The 20,364-nt window shown below is 42.3% G+C and overlaps 1 protein-coding gene across 3 annotated transcripts in view; it reads right to left on the bottom strand.

Annotated features, from left to right (window-relative positions):
• Window positions 1-20,364, bottom strand: part of Tead1 (TEA domain transcription factor 1) — a 240,398-nt gene that overhangs the window by 182,993 nt on the left and 37,041 nt on the right. The gene's annotated exons all lie outside the window — the stretch shown is intronic.

The raw sequence follows: 20,364 nt of genomic DNA, 5'->3' as shown, positions 1-20,364 counted from the left end.
CATCTCTTTCCACAGGCAATTTTTAACCCAAATGTGCTTTTTAAGTTGCGGTAACCTCCGAGGCAACCAACTCCTCAGAGACCACTTTTAAAATTTAATTAGCATCACTTCAACATGGTTTCTTAAATTTACTAATATTTTATTTTTAAAAACAAAATCGAATACTAGGCATGGTGCATCAAGCATATAATTCCAGCACTCAGAATGCTTAGGCAGAAGAATTGCCAAGTTCGAGGACAGCCTGGGTTACACTGCGAAACCTGATTCAAAAAATAATAAAAGTAAACTGGTAATTATTAGGAAGACTTACCAACATGCCTAGCTGAGGGCCCTTCACCTAAGTTATTCTCTATGAAGCACGAGTTCGGCTAGACAAAAAGATGAACTTTATAATCATAAAAATCATGACCACTGAGCTTTCAATGACACTGACAAACCAAGGATAAAAGCTATTTGCTTAAATCACAGGAGAGTTAAATCAGACTGCAAACTATATTCTCAGCAAGTTAAAGCAAAAAATACTCGTCTAGGGATGAGTAGAAGAGTCGGGTACCCCATCCTTAGGTCCCAGCCATTCTCCTTACTGGCTTCTGCAACATCAGAGAAGCCAATTCACTGAGCGCTGTCGGGGGTCGGGCAGACTGCTGGGCAGCATGACGTCTCCCATTAGCTCTGTGCTACGCTAACTTATTTCCGTGGAAGGGAACAGATAACTAGTATGTGGACAGAGTTTCATTTCCTCCAAATGTTTTTGTCTATCATATCACAGAGGATGCCAAGGCAGGAAAATGAGCCAAGAAAGGGAGAGGGACAAACAAGGGGCCTGTATAATCAGACTTTGAAAACCGAGAAGGTGCTAACCTGCACGCAGTACAGCCCTGCCCTGCCCAGCCCAGCAGTTGGGTCATGGCCCAAGCTGGAATAAGCTCAAAGACAATACCCACTCACATCTCCATTGCTGGAGAATATACTCCAAATTCAGAGCCAAACTACAGCTTCTGTGCCAAATCAGAAAGACTCTAAGTGATAGATCAAAAGATGTGTTGGTTTGTGAAATCAAATATGATGGTGAAAGCTTACAGAAATACCCTGTAGTTGTTAATAAAATAAATAGTCACAGCCAACTTATATTCAACACCTTACCAATGTAAGGAGCAGAAGTTAGGCCTTGTAATGTTTTATTTTTCAGTAATCATTATGGGGGTACAATGTATATATGTACACCTTTCAATACATGTATACATTGTAGAATGATCCAATCAGACTAATTAACATATGGATCACCTCAAATATTGGCCATTTCTTTGTGGTGAGAACATTTAAAAACCTGTCTTTTATTTATTTTGAAATACACCTATTCTTAATTGTCATCAAGTTGTCCAACAGATCACCCAAACTTAATCCTCCTGCCTTGCAGGAATGCTATATCCCTCTCCCAGCCTGTCTGTCTACACCTCAAGCCCTGGATAACCACCATTCTATTCCCTGTTCTATGAGTTTAACTTTTATCAAATTCCCGCACTTTACTTTTATTATATTTAATCTTCATTATAACTATGAGTTGAAGATATACTATTACTACCTCCACTATTCAGAAAATGAAGTTTAAAAACATTCCCAGGCCTGGTAACACACAGCTGCAATACCAGCACTCAAGGTGGCTAAAGCAGGAGGTCAAGATTCACGCCAGTCTGGGCTACATAGAAAAAAAACCTGTCTTTCAAATAAAATTAAAAAGAAATTAAGTGATTTGTCAAAAATCATATTGCTCATCAGATCAAGTTGAAATTGACACTGTAGTCCATCTCACCATGAGACAAAGGTCTAACTGTATGTTGAGGTAGTAAAACCTCCCATGACTAGAGGCACTCTTAATAAACAACTATGAGCTCTCTGAACAAGATGTTGTAGAGAGGCCTAGAGGGGGTGAAGGATATCAGAGAAGGTACATTCCACCCTCTAATCTATGATCAAGAAAAACTACCCACTGTGTGCTTGCCCTGCACTAGGCATCTGTAGAACACAAGGAGCATGTGAGACCCTGGGAACGAAGTAAGCACACCATTCATTAGAGCTGACACCACCAACTACCACACTATTCTTCTGCTCTCCAAAAGAGGCAACTGAAAAACAGTAAAAAAATTTTTTAAAGGCAGCCAAAAGCAAGGCTATTCCAAGTCCAGACTGGCAGCTATAATCCTGGCAGAGCTGGCACAAGGCAAATGAGCTGGTGCTTCTTTCTGCTTCTCCAGAACCCCAAAGTCAGGAGATCCCCTACTGCAGGGTAGGGAAATCGTTTCTGCTCTGTCTTTAATTTCCTGCACCTGGACTTTTCTCCCACACAAAACCAGTATTTTGTGGTAATCAAACCATTCAAATTTATACTGACTCGAAACATGAAGAATACAACCAGAAACAGAATAAGCAGGAGGCTAACTGTGCATCTTCACCAGGAGGGAAAAAATGGCAAATTAGGCGAACTTGCTTTAAACGTCCTAATCAGGAAACCTTTAAGGACAATAACTTTGTCTGCAGCACTGAACATGCCATATGGAGTCAACGTGAACATCCAACTAGCTATACTTACTGAGAGTCCCAAAAGGCTTCAATCCTGTACCCTAACCCTAGGCATTTACCAAAAAAGAGAAAATTCCATGGAAGAAAAAAATTATGAGCATAAAGATATGCATTGCAGAATCATCTAGAATACTATGACTAAGAGAATGACTAAGACATCACCATACATGAATATAAAAGAAAACAGGGCATTCACTCACAAGAATAATTTAAAAGAATAAATTGAAACATGAGGGAAATTTTTCAAAGAATTGTTTTGTTACAAAAAAAAAAGCAAAACAAAATTACCTAAAAGTGATCAAAACTTTAATTTTATGCATATAGCTACATAAATTTAAAATAAAAAGGAAATAATTTTATGTTAGGGCAGTGACATTACAGGTTTATGTCTCATGCTTTTTTCTCATTCTGTTGTTTTTAAAATGTTGTTGGGTTTTGTTTATTTGGTTGGTTGGTTGGTTGGTTGGTTGACTGACTGGTTGGATTGAGACAAGGTGTTCCTATGAAGTCTAGGCTGAACATGAACTCATGATCCTCCTGCCTCAGCCTCCCAAATGCTAGAATTACAGGCATGCACCACCATGACCAACTGGATTTTTTTTTGTTGTTTTTTTTTTTAACTCTGGCAGTGCGGGGATCAAACCCAGGGGCTTGAGCACGCTAACAAGCACTGCTTCTGCAAGTTTTAAGCAAGACTCCAAAATATTTTAAAGAAGATTTAAATAAATGTCAGATGTAAGTTGAGCTATTTGAACACATGAATACAAGAAGAAAGCTCAGCAGTCAGAGATAAGTGAATGCTTGAATTCTTCCCATCTCCAGGATCCACCCAGCCAATCTAACTTTATATCTAATCACACACACAACTTTTACACACACACACACATTATAGTCTAGGTAGAACAAAGGACTTGATGTCTCACACACACACACACACTACAGTAGCAATAATTACAGAAGCTAACACTTAAAAGAATCTACATTCTATACCTGACCCTTAATACTCTGTGTCTGAACTCATTTAGTCTCCATCATGATCCTATGAGAAAAGTTTTGTCATTATTAACACTTTAGAGATGAGGAAACTAAGACACGGAAAAAGAAAATAAATTGCTCAGGTAGGAGACAGAGCCAGCATTTGAAGATGACAGTGGGATGGAAGTTTAAACTGGTAACTACCACAGTAGGCTGTTGTATGTGTGGACAGGACTCCCAGCCATGCTATGCTGCTGTCTTTTCTGAAATACCTTCCCACTCCCCTTCCACCATGTATAAAGTTCCTATACATACTGCCCAGGCCAATTCAATTGCTACCTTTTTGGTAAAGCCTCCCTGGCTCTCCATGTTGCATCTGTGTGTGTTTCCTCTAAAGTTCCACAGACCTTTATACATACAACCACTCTTTGACTATTAGTGTTTAATAATTGGCAGCCTCTATCTTTCACAGGCAGAGTTTGGGGTGGGGAATAGACATAGGTATTCCTTGTATCTTCATCAACCAGACTCTGTTTGGAACCTGACATGTAATCAGTAAGAGAGGCAGAGAGGGACAAATGCATGAATGACTTCTCAACACAAAGACTAGGGAGCTACTGAATGCGTTGGTTGGTGAGTATTTCACATATACTTAGGGTTAAAATAAAATACGACCTTGAATATAATTCAGCCTTGAAAAGGAAGGCAATTCTGACACACGCTGCAACACAGATGAAGAAAAAATGGTAAGTGCAATAAGCCAGGCATTAAAGGACAAACACTGTATGACTCCACTCATCTGAGGTACCCAGAGAAATCAAGCTAGAGACAGAAAGCAGAATAGTGGTTGCCAAGGGCTGAGTATAAAGTTGAAGCATTCTGAGGATGGATGGTGGTGACGATAGCAAAACAATGTCAACATACTCAATGCCACTTAACTATACACTTAAAAATAGTTAAGATGTGTTACTGTACCACAATTAAAAAGACAGATTGATTGATAGACAAAAATAGGACCTCAAAGCCAAGAAACCAGATCAACTCAAATGATACAGACAGTAGAATCCAAACAACTCTCAACACATAACATTTAAGAGATGCCTTGCACAAACACAGTCATAGCATGCATCTCTCCAAGAGCTGTCCCATCCCAACACAGATATCCCCTCTTCCATGGAGCCTTCCAGGATACCCGAGTCTGTCTGGACAGACCTGCTGCACGCCCCCATGGCATCATAGCCTTGCACCAGCACACCCTGGAAACTGTCTATCAATGACTCAACCTTTCCAATGCCCAGCTCCATGAAGGTAGCACCCTGGGTTTACAGTGATGTGTCCACAGGAACTGGCTCCATACCTATCACCTTTAATAAACAGTGGGGAAAAGAGGGGAGCTGAGTGCTGCCAGGCCAGCACAGAAAATGCCAAAACACAAACTTTTCTAACCTGTTCCTGCCATCTCCTCTATTAGAGAAAAAGGGATTTATTTATGAGGGAGATTTCCAGAATCCACATGTCCCTCCCATCTTCTGACAGCCTGGGGCTAACTCAGGTGCCAGGAGTGCAGGGGCTTAAACATATCACCTCTTCAAATTCTCTTAAGGTCAAGGGAATATTTTCTTCTTTGCAAAACGGAAGCTTAAATTATAGTTTGATCCATTGTCAGTCATCTATTTTTTGGGCTAAAATTAGAAAACAATCTTTAGAGCTGCTAAATTTTTATCGATACTTAGAGGTCGGCTCCAAAGATACTGGTAGTAACTGCTTTTCTTCACCAATTCCATCTTCAGAGCAGCTGGTACATGTTTAGCATTTCTTCTTCTACACATTTCTGCCATATACACATATACCTTTGACTTATGTTTCACAGAAGAGAAATTTTTGGTTTTGCTACTGAGCAAAATGTTTCCTTTTCTTTCCTCGGATTACTGAACAAACAGTAAGAAGGATACAAAAAAGCTGCATAGACTAGGCTCCTCCATAGTGGAACCCTACAGTGCAGCAAGCTGCCAGGGTTAAAAAGCCACAAACAACTTCCAGCAAGTTTGACTTAGGGCAAACATAACATGAAGCAGCTCCACACAGGTAATGCTGAGGTGACAAGGGATAACTGTGAATGCAAGACACACACCTGCTTGTGAATTTTCTGGGCAGCCTCAACCATTAAGCAAATCCTTACTCAAACCGTAGGAAATACAGAAAAGATCACTGCCATTGAATTATAAACAGCTGTGTCTGAAGCCTGGTGCACAGAGCTGACTTCTAACATGCTGCCTTAAGCATGTTCCACAATCCCAGAAAGTAAAGGGCATGGTGTTTCTCTTTTTACAGGTAAGGGACCTGAGACTCAAAAACACTGATGGGGCCCACAGCAGACCCAGAAGTGGGTATGATTTACAAGTACTGGTAAAGTGAGAAGGAGCTGGGTCCTGGGCTGCAGTTCAAACTCTGGTCTAAGAGTGATCAACCATGAGTAGGTCTTAACTTTGCAAGCCTTAAGGTCAATGAATGTAAAAAGAAAAAGAAAGGGTAATATCTGTTCTACATCTCAGAGAACAGATTCACATAAGATGATTGTATGTGACCACTATTGAACACAATTCTCAAAGGTTGGGAAGCTGGCTTCTGGTCATCAATTCTAGCAAATATCATCTCACCTACCATTCACTTTGACCCAACTCAATTCTTCACTGCCTTGGACATTCACCCATGTGCCCTGAGGAGTCCTCTACTGCCCTCATTGAAAGAGTCATCTCAAGAATTAACTAATACCCAGTCAACCCTGAGTGCCATCACAGGAGGCTTTAAATTCCTCTTAATACAGTACTACACCTATTACCCAAGGTCAGGCCAAAACGCTGTCTCTTCATTCTTACTGTAAGTGCCTCATCCAGACAAGCCTAAACTTCTCTATATTGTTTTGTTTTTGTTTTTGAGACAAATTCTCACTACATAGCCCATGCTGGCCCCAAACTCACAATCCAACTGCCTCAACCCCCCAAGAGCTGGAATTATAAGCATGCACCATGTATTCTTTATCCACTCTGGTACCAAACACCACCAAGCCTTCATTCTTAAAGTTAAATCAAAACAAATACCCACATAGCAACATTTCCTGGGGACCAAGTCGTGTGATAAAATAAAGTAGGGACTGGGTTTTAAAGAGAAATAAAAGGATATAGTTTCAATCCTGAACTAATTCACAATCTAGTAGGGAAGACAGAGACATAATGGTTGCTGGGACTTGCTGAATCATTTGAAACTGGAATTTGCCAGTGGTTGGGAGTTGGAAGGAACTATGACTATGAAGGATGACAGAAGTCTGTTCCTGATACTATCTCAAAGGACATAATGACCAGCTGACTTCAACAAGGTAGAAATTTAATAAGGATGAATGTCAAATCATGCACTTAAATAAAAAAAAAAAATCAACTCATAAGTACAGGATGGAGCAGCTCACATGAGAAAGTCTTAAAGGGATTCGTCGTTCACAAGTTCAATGACTCAGTATGATGAAGCTGCTATAAACACTAACACAGTATCATATCATCGTGTCCTGATTAGAAATGTGGCATTCAGAGTAAGGAAAGTAACTCAAATCTGGGTCCAGAGACTGCAGAGGGATGGATGGTCAAAACTGGGAACAAACAGATTCATGGATAAAGCCACATCTGAAGAAGAATGGGGCTGATGATGCTGGAGAATGAGTAACTTAAGAGTTCACTTCCACCTAATCTCTGGTTTTACTATTCCATGTCTACCACTAGATAACAGAAATATAATTTACCTGAACTATAAGGCAGAGATTAGCCTACAAGGATATTTACTACAGCATGGTTTATAATTGACAAAAATGGGAGGGAACAGGCAAATATCCAACAAAAGGAATAAATTACATTTCCTATTATGAAATGATGTGATTAATTTAAATATTATAAACATTTATCAATATGAAAGCTATTAATAAAATATTTACAAAAAATTACACACTATTTCCCAAATAGTATGATTCACTTTGCTTTTAGAAAACACAACAGCAATAACATACACACATATCAAAAGCTGTATTTCAAATGGTCTGGAAAACTATATGGTGTGAAACTTACCAATATTAGTTATCTATGAGTGGTGAAATTAGAGTTTTAAATTTTCATTTTTCTTCTCTGTGTTTTTCAGTGTTTCATAATGAACATATATTACAAATCTGGAAAGAATAATTAAGATTTTTCAAAAGGAAAAAACCTAAATAGGCTAGTGTATGACAAGAGAAATTAAGCTTGTGCTATGTGGCTCCAGAGGAAGGAAGGAAAGGTTTAGGATTAACAGGTAAAGAGTCAAGGACAGTCTGCTTGCTAAGAGCATGCATATATATTATAATTGAAATACACAGCTCTTTGTTGTAGCATGCTTCCTGCCAAAAGAGTTGTGCTTCTGGGATGCATTAAAACTATTTAGGAATGCACTGTAGGAGAGATCTCCATGTTGTCACACACTACAGAGCAACATCTCTTAAAAGACCTTTGAGGTTCCCTGTAACCTACACACTCCAGTCCCTTCACCCTGCTGGAGCCTCCATCCCTGCTCCAGAACCCACTCCCCATTTCTCTCATATAACTTTAAATCCTGGATCAAGCTTTTAGGAGTTCCCTTTCGGCTCCCAAACTAAGTCAGGGTCAAATGGAGTAGTATTTGAAGAAAACTCAACTGAAAATCTAGTTTCAAATCCCAGTGGCATCCATACAAAGAATATAATCTGGATACATTACTTAATTTCTAGGAGCCCCAGTTTCCTCAACTTTAAATGGCACTAAAACTTCTACAATCCTAGAAGATTCTGCTGATACCTTAAGACAAAACTTATGAGGGTGCTTTATCCAAACAATAAAGTACTATCCAAGCAAGAGATGGTTTATTTCTTTGTATGCAGCCCTGCATGGTGAATGGTTCACTTAATGTTTTATCAGCAGTAAATGAGTTCTATTTTGACTTAACACGATGAGCTACTAACTACAGGTTTCCCAATATTTATTAATAAAACAGAAGGAAAGTGGTAGTCAAATATGCTGAACCCACTTACCCTGAGTAATACAAAGTTAAAACCAACTGCCTTCATGCAAGACATTGCAGAGCCACTGACAATACTGCACCATGAATCTGCAGCAGATGGAGGTCCAGGCAACTCAGCACAGCATTACTCATGTAGGAAAACCCTTTCTCAGGGTATGTCAAAAGACAACATGAGTTGGGAAAGAGGGAGCCAGTACATTCTCTAGTGCAAGAGCATTTAAGCAGAAATTGGAAAGCTAACTACCAGCAAAGCTCGGGGATCCCTCTGGGTTGGAGCAGGATACAACTGATTCCAAGATCCCACGCTTTTACACTGTGCTCAGGCGCCACCTCCATGAAAAGGCTCTTTACCCCTCAGCATACCTTGATCACTTATCCTATCACGCAGTACAGGAACAAATGGCTTTTCTCCAGTTTACAAGGATGAGTCTTGATTTTTTTCACCACAAGTACAAATTTTCAGGAGGATCAAGGCCTTCATCCACAATCTGTAGTGCACACTAGGCACTTAATCAAGACTCAATCCTAATAGAACAAACCCTGCAACTTAAGGTATAGCCTATGGACCAGCACTACTGGTACTACCTGGAGCTTCTTAGAAACAGATTCTTAGACCCTGCTCCAAACCCACTGAATCAGAATGTACAGTTTAACAAGACACCCAGCTGATGCACATGTACTAATCAGGTGGTGTGGCTGCTGCCTGTCATCCTGGAAACCCCAATACTAACTGAAAGTTCAGAAGAGGGTCTCATTGGTTCATTCAGCCACTGATTCAGTCATCACCCATTCAAGAACTATATATTCAGTTCCCACGTTATACCCAGTACCACTAAATGGTAAGGCTCCCTCAATGTTAGAATCACTCACATTGTGACTGCCTGCTCTCAGAATTCAGTTAAAAACAACTTAAGTGCCTCTGAATTCCAAAGCCTCAAATGCTTTGCAGGTGTCAGAGCTGATACCTCTTCACAAAACTTCCAGAGACACCACCCACACAATAGCCAGGCCCAATGGTTTGAGCAGAGCCCCTTTCTATTTCTGCAGGTGCTACATTCCAAAAATGCTTCTTCTTTTAAAGCATGGCAAGAATTCTCCACTTAGGAAAGGAAAGAGGTTAACCAAGGGCCTTATTTCTCCCTGGGGACAGAAGAGACTAAAACCTCTCATGAAGAGGTTTACATTTTTTAAATGTATTTATTTTATCAACCACATGCTTGCAAGTCAAACATCCCCTCAAAGACATTTTGCAGATGGAGATATTCTGGGAACACACTGGAGGCAGCTTATTTATCTGCCGCTATTACAAGACTACCCTGAAGGAATAAGTATCAGATGCTATCTCCCACTGAAATGACTGTCTGACCGCCTGCCGTCTCTCCCAGGTCACAGCTACCTCATGGCCCTCAAATACCCCGAGCTCAGCCCTGCCAAACTGCCTCTGCCCCCTAGTTCTCTGAGCAGCTCTGATCAGAAAGGGCTCTTTGCTCCACCTCTGAGGTAGGTCAACTGGCAAGGAAAGTGTAATTCATAGACAGGTGCAATATGAATACTGCACTCTGCCACGGTGCTGGACCCCAGGAGCTGGTAGGATATGAGGTAAAAACACAGCCCCTTAGTCTCATTCTCCAAAAGGGAATGACGAGAAAGTGTACTTCAGGCAGCTATAACTGTCCCAGCTGTCCCTTAGCGCTCTCCTTTGCTGTTTTCAATCAAGTCATTCTTTGAATTGTGGAATTTAGCGATCAGGAATGCTCTCTATCCCCCTACCTTGGCCTGGCCACACTGTACTCCCTGCAGAGAGCACCTTGAGAGTAGGAGCTGGGTCCTGCTCACCATAGCATCCCTGCAGCTCAAAAGATCCCTGATCCATACAGGTTTTCAGGAAATAGCAACAGAATAGCAATTCATTTATCACACATTTAATGGGTTTCAGGAAGACAATGTGAAATACTTGAAGACAAAAAGAATGGATATTCTTATTGGCCTTTTGAGACAAACAAAACAAGGAACAAGAATTATGAAAGCTTGGATACGAACTTCACTATAAGGAGTGAGGGAATTCCTGGAGCAGAGCAAGCCAAGTGCAACAGAAAAGGAATTTTCTTATCCACAGCATCTCACACAGACCCACCCCCAGTCTGTAATTCATTGTGCACTGAAGGCAATTCCCACACACCAGTCTCTGGCTCTGCAATGGACCAAGTTTCTTGTCTGACTGTGGCACTATCAGCATCCAGGATGGTATGTATTGTGTTTTTACTACAAAGAGAACCATGGCTCTTAGTGGGTCACAACAATTTATAGTCTGCATTTTTAAAAAATGTTTTTTCATAGGCATTCTAATTTTATTCTCAACCCAGCTGCAAGGTAGGTGCTAGGTGATAGGGTCACATTAGAGACAAGGAAGAGAGGCTTCCCATATCATGCCCCAGGACCAACTGACACCTGTTCATATAAGAACCTGTCTCTTTCACCACCAACCCTACCTCTGCTCCTGGGTCACTCTCTCCACCCAGCTTCACCATCCACAGAAACTCACAAGCCACGTACATCATTTTACATTTTCTAGTAGTCTCATCTTAAAAGGCATGACTAAACAGGTGAAATGAACTTCCACACTTCTTCTATTAGTCCAACATCTCCAAAAATCATCATTTTGACCTGTAATAACATAAAACTGTTACTGGGGTATTTTGCACCCCCTCCCCATACCAAGTCTTCAAATTCCGGTGGCCACTGTTCATTCACAGTGCATCTCACCTTCAGAGTGCCCAGCAGCACCCAGGGCTGGTGGTTCCCGAACTTCACAGCCTGGGCCTATAGTGTACACTACTCGCTCACACACACTTGAGTTTCACAAGGCTAATACCACTATTTCAGTGCACACAGTGCACTGAAAGTGTTAGTGGTAGTGGTTCAGCTGCATTTGAGAATTAAGCGGTCCAAGTTTTCAGTTGATGTAACTTCTCAGTAACATCCTTCAATCGTGGTAGGTACCACTGCTTCAAGGAAGCCCTTCCACACTACCTCCCCCCAGTTATGTGCTCCAACACATCTTGACTTCACTCATCACTGCCCTTGAGACATGCTTGTTGTGCCTGCTTGGGCGTATTATCTGCAACTTATTATATGTTCCTTGGAGACAGGCCTATGTGCTCCATTCACAGCGCAAATCCTGTCTTCCACCCAGCACTGGATCAATAATTATTTGTTAGATACATGAGATGCATAAATGAATGGAATTCCTCCCAACACAAAGTGTCTCTAACTAAGCCACAGTTTCCTCATCTGTAGAATCTCTATGGCTCTGAGAATTGGGATATATAAAAAGTGGTTCATACTATTTATACCAAGTGACCAGTCACACTGGACATTTACACTTAGCCCTCCTATAAAACCAGCTCTACTAATATCCTGTCCTAGGAAAAAAAACTTTAGTTAGACTACAGTTTATTTCTCTGGGCCAAGGCAGACTTTTTTGCTTTTAAGTCCCCAGAAAGTATCCTATGACTTTCTGCTAGCCTACTGAACTACAGAAATATACCTATCCTCTCATGTAATTCTTGAGCTTATATGGCTATCTATTCAAATATTTCTTAGGAGGAGGATTTTTTGCTGTATTCTTAATGAATGTCATGAAAAGACCGAGTTTTGGTCCCCAAAGTCTGAGTTTTCATCACCACCACCTCTCCAAGCAATCATGGATATGTTATTTAACCCATATGGACCTCCATACTCTCATCTCTAGAATGGGGAAAGCACAATATCCAACTCACACGCTGTTTTAATGCCTACATACCTTATAAATTGTAAAAGGCCAAAAGCACGTTAGTTACTAAGAAAACTACTTCTTCTGAGGCATGACAAAGTGGAGTGACAGAGCAACTCACAACCACAGCCACTACCAAGGCCCAGGCCTGGAGAACAAACAAACAGGCCAGAAGAACCCCATGTGACCAAACACACCCAGAATGCACTGCGGAACAACACAGAGCCAGCAGGACACTGCTCAGGGAGCAGACAAGAGGAAGGGCTGGCCTCTCCAGGTGAACCAGCATGGGGTGTCAGGTGGCTGTGAGGCAAGGCTGCTGTTTGGAACACAAAGGAAGAGCACAAAGGAGCCAGCCTTGTGAAGAGAGGGGAGGTGAGGCTGGGAGCTCAGAGTTCCTGCCCTAGGTCAGGCCAGTCCAGTCAGGCCAGGACAGGCCAGGTCAGGGAGGGAAGGAGCTTCCCGCCTTTTCCTCCTTTCTTCCTCCTGCATGTTCAGAGGCCCCTGAAATTTCCCAAACTAGCTCTGCCCATTTCAAACAGGAACTAGACTTGCGTGTGCTCACGTGCACACATTTTATTATTTCGGAAGAAAGCATTTGCAGACAGAGAATGAGTCATCAGTAATCCTTGTCAATTTGCCAGCAGCCTGCCCCTCTTCATTACAAACGTAAAGATAAAAGCTCTTGCACTGCATTAGCTGGCATACGCCTCCACAGACAGCACAAATAAATTAATTGTGCCTCATCTCAAACAGCCGAGGTGTTGCAGGAGGGAAAAATGGGCTCCGTCTTGTTTCATTAACAAATTAAACTGTAACAGAGCTGCCGCCACTCTCTCCTGTACATAGACACAGCCATTCTGCCAACTTTGGATTCTCTTAACAGGCGCCCACCCAGCCAGTTTCACTCAAGAAGAGCACCTACACACAAGGGAGCCTGGGTCCTTGTTGGGGAGAGAGCAGATGTAACATCAGGGGCCACTGTGAGACCAGACCTGCATCTGACATCACCACTGAGAGCCTGGGGAACAACAGCCGCCCATCAAATACTGCTTTGCTGCTGCAAAGGCAGGGCGTTTCCATCATCTACCCCAAGCAAATGAAGAAACCAGTTCTGGGGCTACGGTATGCACAGCAGAGTGAGAGGTTTGTCATCAAGCAGACGCTGTCATTCTGAGGATGTTGAACATTCCAGAAAGAACAGAGTTATTCAAGACCAACTTGAAAAACAAGTTGGCCTCCCCTACACCACTAGCTAAGATTACACCCTCAAACACACCTTCCTAAGATTTCATGGGAGATGTTTGCTTTTGCAACACAGTCCCAAGCAATTTGTTACAATGCTGTGATTTTCTCCATCCTCACTCCCTGCTACATAATTTAGGAAACCTGCCTTTTATAAGTTGGAGGAGCATGACTAAAAGCTGATCCTTTTATGTTTTATCTCCAAAGAGACAAAAACAATGTGCATAGGGGAGGAGGGAGACAGGAAATGGGTGTGTGGGGTGGAATAAAAGAACAAAGAGGAATCTAAAAAGGAGAGGAGGAAAAGACCCTCTACTCTCCAAATATCATCGTATTAACTGGTGACCTATAAGGAAGTTAAAATCATGAACAGTTAATTCAGCCATAAAATATGTCCAAAATATTTATTACACTAATGGGCTCTGGGTTTGCCTTTGTTTATTATTTGTTTTGCGGTACTGTGGCCTGAACTCAGGGCCTACACCTTGAGCCACTCCACCAGCCCTTTTTTTTTTGTGATGGGTTTTTTTTGAGATAGTCTTGCAGACTATTTGCCCGGGCTAACTTTGAAACATGATTCTTCTGATCTCTGCCTCCTGAGTAGCTAGGCGTGAGCCACCAACACCAGGCTGGTTTTTCCAAGAATCTAAAATATACTACACACACAAAAAATCTGACCTCAACCATCTACACTGCCTATAAAAAGCAAAAAATAAAATAAAATAAAAAGAATAAAGCCATATGCAACCTTTCCATCATCCAAGAAAGATCAATTTAACAATGATACACCTTATTCAGTCAAGTCTTTGTAAAAATTACAGTATCTAATGTAGGTCAAGAAACTGGTACCTGCTGGTGATATTGTAAACTATGGTACAACTCTCTTGGAAAGCAATTTAGCAATATCCATTAAGAAGCAAAAAATTATTTGCACCCTTTAACCCAGAAATCTGGGAATTCACCTAAGAAAATAATCTACAATAAGGATGAAGTCGTATGTGGCGTATCTGAAAGTATTATTTATAGTAGCACAAAACTTCAGGGGAAAAAATCTAAATGTCCAATAACAGATGAATGGTTAAGTAAATCCAGCCTGTGGGATGATAGAGTGTAAGACTATTAAAAATCATCTTGAAGACTATGTAACCATTTGGAAAGCATTTACTTAAGGTTTACAAAAAGAGCAGAACACAAAATTGAGTCTATATATGATTACAGCTCTACAGAAATATGCCTGCACACAGACGGAGCTAAAAGTTAAAATGAAAACAGTTCTTTTAGGGTACTGACCTTGTGGGTGAACTTTTGCTTGATTTCCTTTCTTCTGGTTATATTTTTATGAAGTAAAGAAATCACAGGGTGTATATGCAACTGCTCAACTCACATTCAAAGACTGAACCAAGAATTTGGGAAACCAATATGGTATTTTTTGGCATACAACCAGAGCCTCTATCCTATCTTTGATGGTCCCTCCAGCCACATCGAATCACAGCAAGAAGGCTGAAGGAGGAAGGAGTGGCTTGAGACGGCAGCAACCCCTCCAAAGCTACCGCATTAAGCTACAGGATGGTGGAGACAGGATGAGACTCTCAAGCTCTTCCACTCCAAAGCCCTGGTCCATCCTGACCACTGCAGTTTCTAATTCCAAGGCCTCTCCCTTCTCTGGGAAATAGTTTCCTCCTCAATAAAAGTAAGAAGCCTAACTTCTTCCAGCACTATGGGTCTGACAATGTTTCATCCACATGTGGCCAAATGACCACCTCCATACAACTGACCTATGGGCCAGGTTAAAGCTCAAATGACAGGTCCCAATGCAAATGAAGTGGATCAGAGCATCTGACAGTGAGACTCGAATCTGAGCACATGAAGTCTCTCTCCCTGGCAGCTCAAATGAGCAGGGATAGCAGAGAAACTCTGGTCTAGGAATCATCCAAGTCCAAATACTCCAACTCCTATGTCACCTCCCAACCCTCCCCAAACTGGATGAGGAAAAGAGGGTTTACTTAGCTTGTACTTCCTCAAATGAACATTTAACCCCAAAGAGTTAAAAATGTTTAAAATGGAAGAATGCATGTTTTCCAGCCGTTTTTTTTTTTTCCTGATAAAATAATTCCTGGGTTAAAAACATTATCCAATTCCACATGCCCCATGCTCAGCATAGAGCTAGAACATAACAGGTGTTCAAAAATGCTTGGGGAAAGAATGGGCAAGTCAGTGAGTAAGAGGGCCAAGTGAGTGGGTGAGTGGGAGGGGACTAAGTGAGTAAGCAAGTGGGCTGGCAGGTAGCACCTGTGTTCAACTGCATTTAGGGTTTGTTTGCCTGTTTGCTGATTTGCCTGTCTTTCCCTCTACAGGGCAAGCTCAGGATGTGCGGGGAGGGTGTGCAGATGTAACCGCTGAAAGAGGTGGTAGGAATACTGTGCCCAGGTAAAGAATAGTTGAATACAACAACAGCAGGCACTAGCAAGAGCCAGAAAAAATGAGGGTATGCTGAGCCATCACCTCAGCAATAAAAAGCTTCTGCTCCTACAGGAGAAAGGCACAAGAGAGCAAAAAGGAAGTTTCTTCCCTTGGCATCCACCATGCACCACTCACATGTCTTTAAGGAAACCTCACAAGTACACAAAAGCAGAGATGAGCTACTAACAACCAGGATTACAGGGACAGCCTAGCACACAGTCAGCAAGTAAGGGCACTGGGACTCAAAACCACATTCTCTACAGCCCAACTAAATACCGAGCAGCATAAGAGGAAAAATAAGGGAATAAAGGAAAGTGAAGTCTAACCCAAAGAGGATACACAATCCAAAAGGAACCCTGCAGTACACAAGGTGGATGGTGCTGGGTGAGTTAAGTGTGACAGAGAGGCTCCTGGACTGACCGCTCAGACAGCAGGGCACACTTGCTAAGGACTATCCCCTTATCCTGTGGCTGTTGGGAGAGAGCCTCAGCTTGCCACCTCAGGACCCATTATCTCATTCTCAAAGCAGTAATGGTAATGCTGCTCCCTGAATCATCAGCAGCAAACACTACAAAATCAAATGCACTTTAAAGGGGGGCATGGTGAACACCTGCAATCCCAACAATTCAGGAGGCGCATGAGTTCAAGGCCAGCCTGGGCCACACAGTGAGACCTTCATTTAAAAAAACAAAAAGGCACTTTGTAGAGTTCTAACTATAATTACTGGGCACTTCACAGGAGTACTTCACAGTGTAGTCCAAAATCAACTTGAAATCAAACTGAACTGGGTTCAAATCCAGCCTTAAGTCATTTGCTTTGAGAACTTCATTCCCAAGCCTCAATTTCTTCAACTACAATCATGTTCATCCATAGAGGTGTTCTGAAAATTAGATAAATTACTGCATTCAAAGGCCTTACCATGGGGTCTGGCACACAGTAAAGTTGCATTAAATAGTATTTCTGCAAGTTCCCCCCATTCACAGGTACACAGACCATCTATATGGTCTGCATCTCCACTAATTTTTTCCCATTCCTTATAAAAAGTTTCATGAATTAATACAGGTCATGGACTTTTTTTTTTTTTTAATAAGTACCGGGCTGAGATGTAGCTTAGTGGTAGAGTGCTTGCCTAGCATGTGTTAGGGCCCGGGTTTGATCCCCAGCACTGCTATTAAAAAAAAAGCAAAACGTTTGGGCTGGGATGTAGCTCGGTGGTACAGCGCTTGCCTAGCATGTGGGAGGCCCTGGGTTCGATCCCAGCACCAAAAAAGAAAAGACAAAAAAAAAACCTCTCCCCTAAAATAAGTACCTATTCCTGTCCTTAGGAACTTAAGAGTTAACATTCAATGCCAATTGATCCATAGGTAACCTAATTAGAAATTAAGTATGTCACAGCTGATAAGGGGAAGAGCAATGTGATGAGGTGAGACACGCCCTCGCTAGACGGAGCTTGGGGCTTGAGCGCCAACTACTGACTATGAGATCTCAAGGTCACAACCTGGCTGTGCCCCTACAAAATAAGGAAGTCAGATTTCTAAGGTCCTTTCCAATCCAAGAAAAGACATCTTTCAAACCACTCCAGCAACTATATCCAGAGCAGTAGACCCTGGGGATACAAAACTCAGTCATGCCCTCAAGAAGTTTACAAATAGGGAAAACATGGCCTATCACATACATGGGACATAGCCTGGCTTTCAAGGTGGAAGAGTTTGAATGTTCACCATAGACCATGCTGCTGGCATTTGTTCCTCCTACTCTGTCCCTCCCCTCTTTTGGGAGGCTGTGTCCTCCGTGTTTCTTTCCCAAAGCACAATGTCTAAGCCATAGACTCTCAGAGCTCTTAGCTTAGATTGGTAGAGCTGGGAAAGCTCACTGCAGTTTGAATCAATACTGCTACCCTTTCCCCAACTCACAACTTCTCCCAGACCAAATTCTGAAAAGACTGCTAAGGTTTATCTCACCACAACTTGCCTTTTTCAGTGCAAAAAAATCCTGGTCCTTAGCCTCACCTTTTGACCAAAAAAAAACACTGGAAGGGAAAAATGGGAAGAGAGGAGATATGCCAAGAGTCACCTGGAATTAAACAAGTAGCAGAGCATCTAAGAGATTGAGGGGCACACAGTGTCAATGGGACTGCTGCTGTTCACACTCAAAGAGGCTCCAGACCAATGCATCTCCCTCTCAGGGAGCTCAGAGGACAGCCTCTCACCTCCCCCCCACCCTTAAAATGAGTGTGCGGGATACTTTCCCCACCTACCACTGTGGATTAAGGACATTCCTCTACAGTATGTTATTACCGCAGTCCCTCATCCTCTGGGCAGACTCAAAGATACCCAGGCATCCTCTCTCATGCCCCCAAACTGCTCTGTTGTCTGACTCTGGTCAGGGTGAGCTCAACAGAGGCTCCCAGTCTCGGTGACATCCTGAGGAGGAGGCTCCGGGGTGACCTAGACCAGGAATAAATCCTGTCCTGATTCTTGGAAATGCCACCATCAAAGAGACAGCTTCCCAGGCCATGGAAATGCCAGCTAGAACCACATTAAGAAGTGCTATTCGGAAGACATGTGCCCCCTCCCCCCACAAAGTCTTTTAGAGTTCTTCAGAGCTAGAGCCTCACTTATGGAAGTTGTTGGGATGACACAGGTAAAGCACAAGAAAGCCAACTTTACACTATTCAGTCCAGGCAAAGTAAAAGAAGATACTTTAAAAAGTTCACACTAGAATGGAGATTGATGGAATTTTATGAAATTGAGGGGAGGAGGTCACAGAAAAACTAACATAAAAAGGTCATCTGAACACAGACCAACCTTGGACTATACTTGAGGCCCTAAAGGGATAAGACAAGAGTGGGGCTGATGATACCCTCACTTAAAACCAAAATGCTCTTCTTACACAACTTCAATTATGCCAATAATTCTATCCAAAATAAGGTGGAGGATGCATCAACATCTTTGCAGGAAAAAAAAAACCCACAATTTCATAAACATGCAATCCTGGCCCCAAAGGAGGTAGGGGAAAGCAGGGGACCAAGGGAATGCATGAGAACAGTGAGAAAGGTGATGATAACAGCAGCAATAACACCTCCCTCTGAGGAGCAACTTTCCACCCTCCCAAACTCTTCCACCTTCTTCTGGCACGCCCCTAATACAGTCCTGTGGTGGGGGGACAACACCTGGTGGTCTCTAGTTCATGCTCTGAGAGGTTAAGAACTTGCTAAAAGTCCCAGAACCTGTGAACCTTGGAGCAGAGGTCCAAGCAACCTCCATGAGTCACTACTCGCAAAGAACACTTAGGACATACCTTTCCCCAGGGGAGAAAGGGCAGTGTATGAGAAGGGACAGGGGACAGGGCTCCAGGCACATTTTGTTTTATTACTATCAGAGCTGTACTTACCTGCCTCACAGCAGAGGTCAGGAGGAAAGGAAGCCGCTGCTTCCTCCTTTATCTTCACCACCACCGCCACAATAAAGATTCATGGGCTGACACAGATCTGAGCACTTCACATACTTCACACATACTGTATTGGACACTTCTGCAAATAATAAGGTTTAGTAATTTGCCCAAAGGCAGAGAGAGCTGGTGGGCCTGGAGTCACGCAGCAGAGCCACTGAGCTGTACTGCCTCACTAGAGGTCCCAGCAAGGATGGGATGAGGGTGCAGAAGCCCGACAGCCTACTGTTCACACTACCCCATGCTTTCTTGACATCCAGATGGCTCCCACTTTAGAAATAAGCAGGTCACCACCTTCCTTCCTCTGCTCTCTCCCTCCCTCCCCCTTCCATTATTGGGTTACTGAAGGAGGATCGCATATTATGGCAAACACTACTTTGATATAACCTAATAACCACCCATCTCCCAGCATTCGGCAAGAACGAATGCTACAGGGTACACACGCAAACTTGATTCTCTGTCCAGGAGTGATTTCTGTGGAGGTGTAATTCCATTGTCCACCTTGCCCAGCACATCTTCTATCTATGAAGCGCAAAGCCACCATTCATCATGATACTCAGGAATGAAAGGCTTTGCCTCGAATCCCATGTTTCAGGTACAGCTAGACCCCATCTGATGACAGAAAGTCAACGCTAATCTGATCTTTTCATTTAGACACACACAATACCAGGCAAGCACACGGTACTTGTATAAAGCAGCATTACACCAGAGGCACACAATTGGACCACATTCAATTCTGGTGGTTACTTATTTATTAGCCTGAAATTACTCTGGATATTGTAGTCCATGATCATTATAACTACATTCATTGTAACACT

Source organism: Castor canadensis, chromosome 1 (genome assembly GCF_047511655.1).
Source record: "Castor canadensis chromosome 1, mCasCan1.hap1v2, whole genome shotgun sequence".
NCBI lineage: Eukaryota > Metazoa > Chordata > Mammalia > Rodentia > Castoridae > Castor > Castor canadensis.
This window is presented reverse-complemented; position numbering and strand designations above follow the sequence as displayed.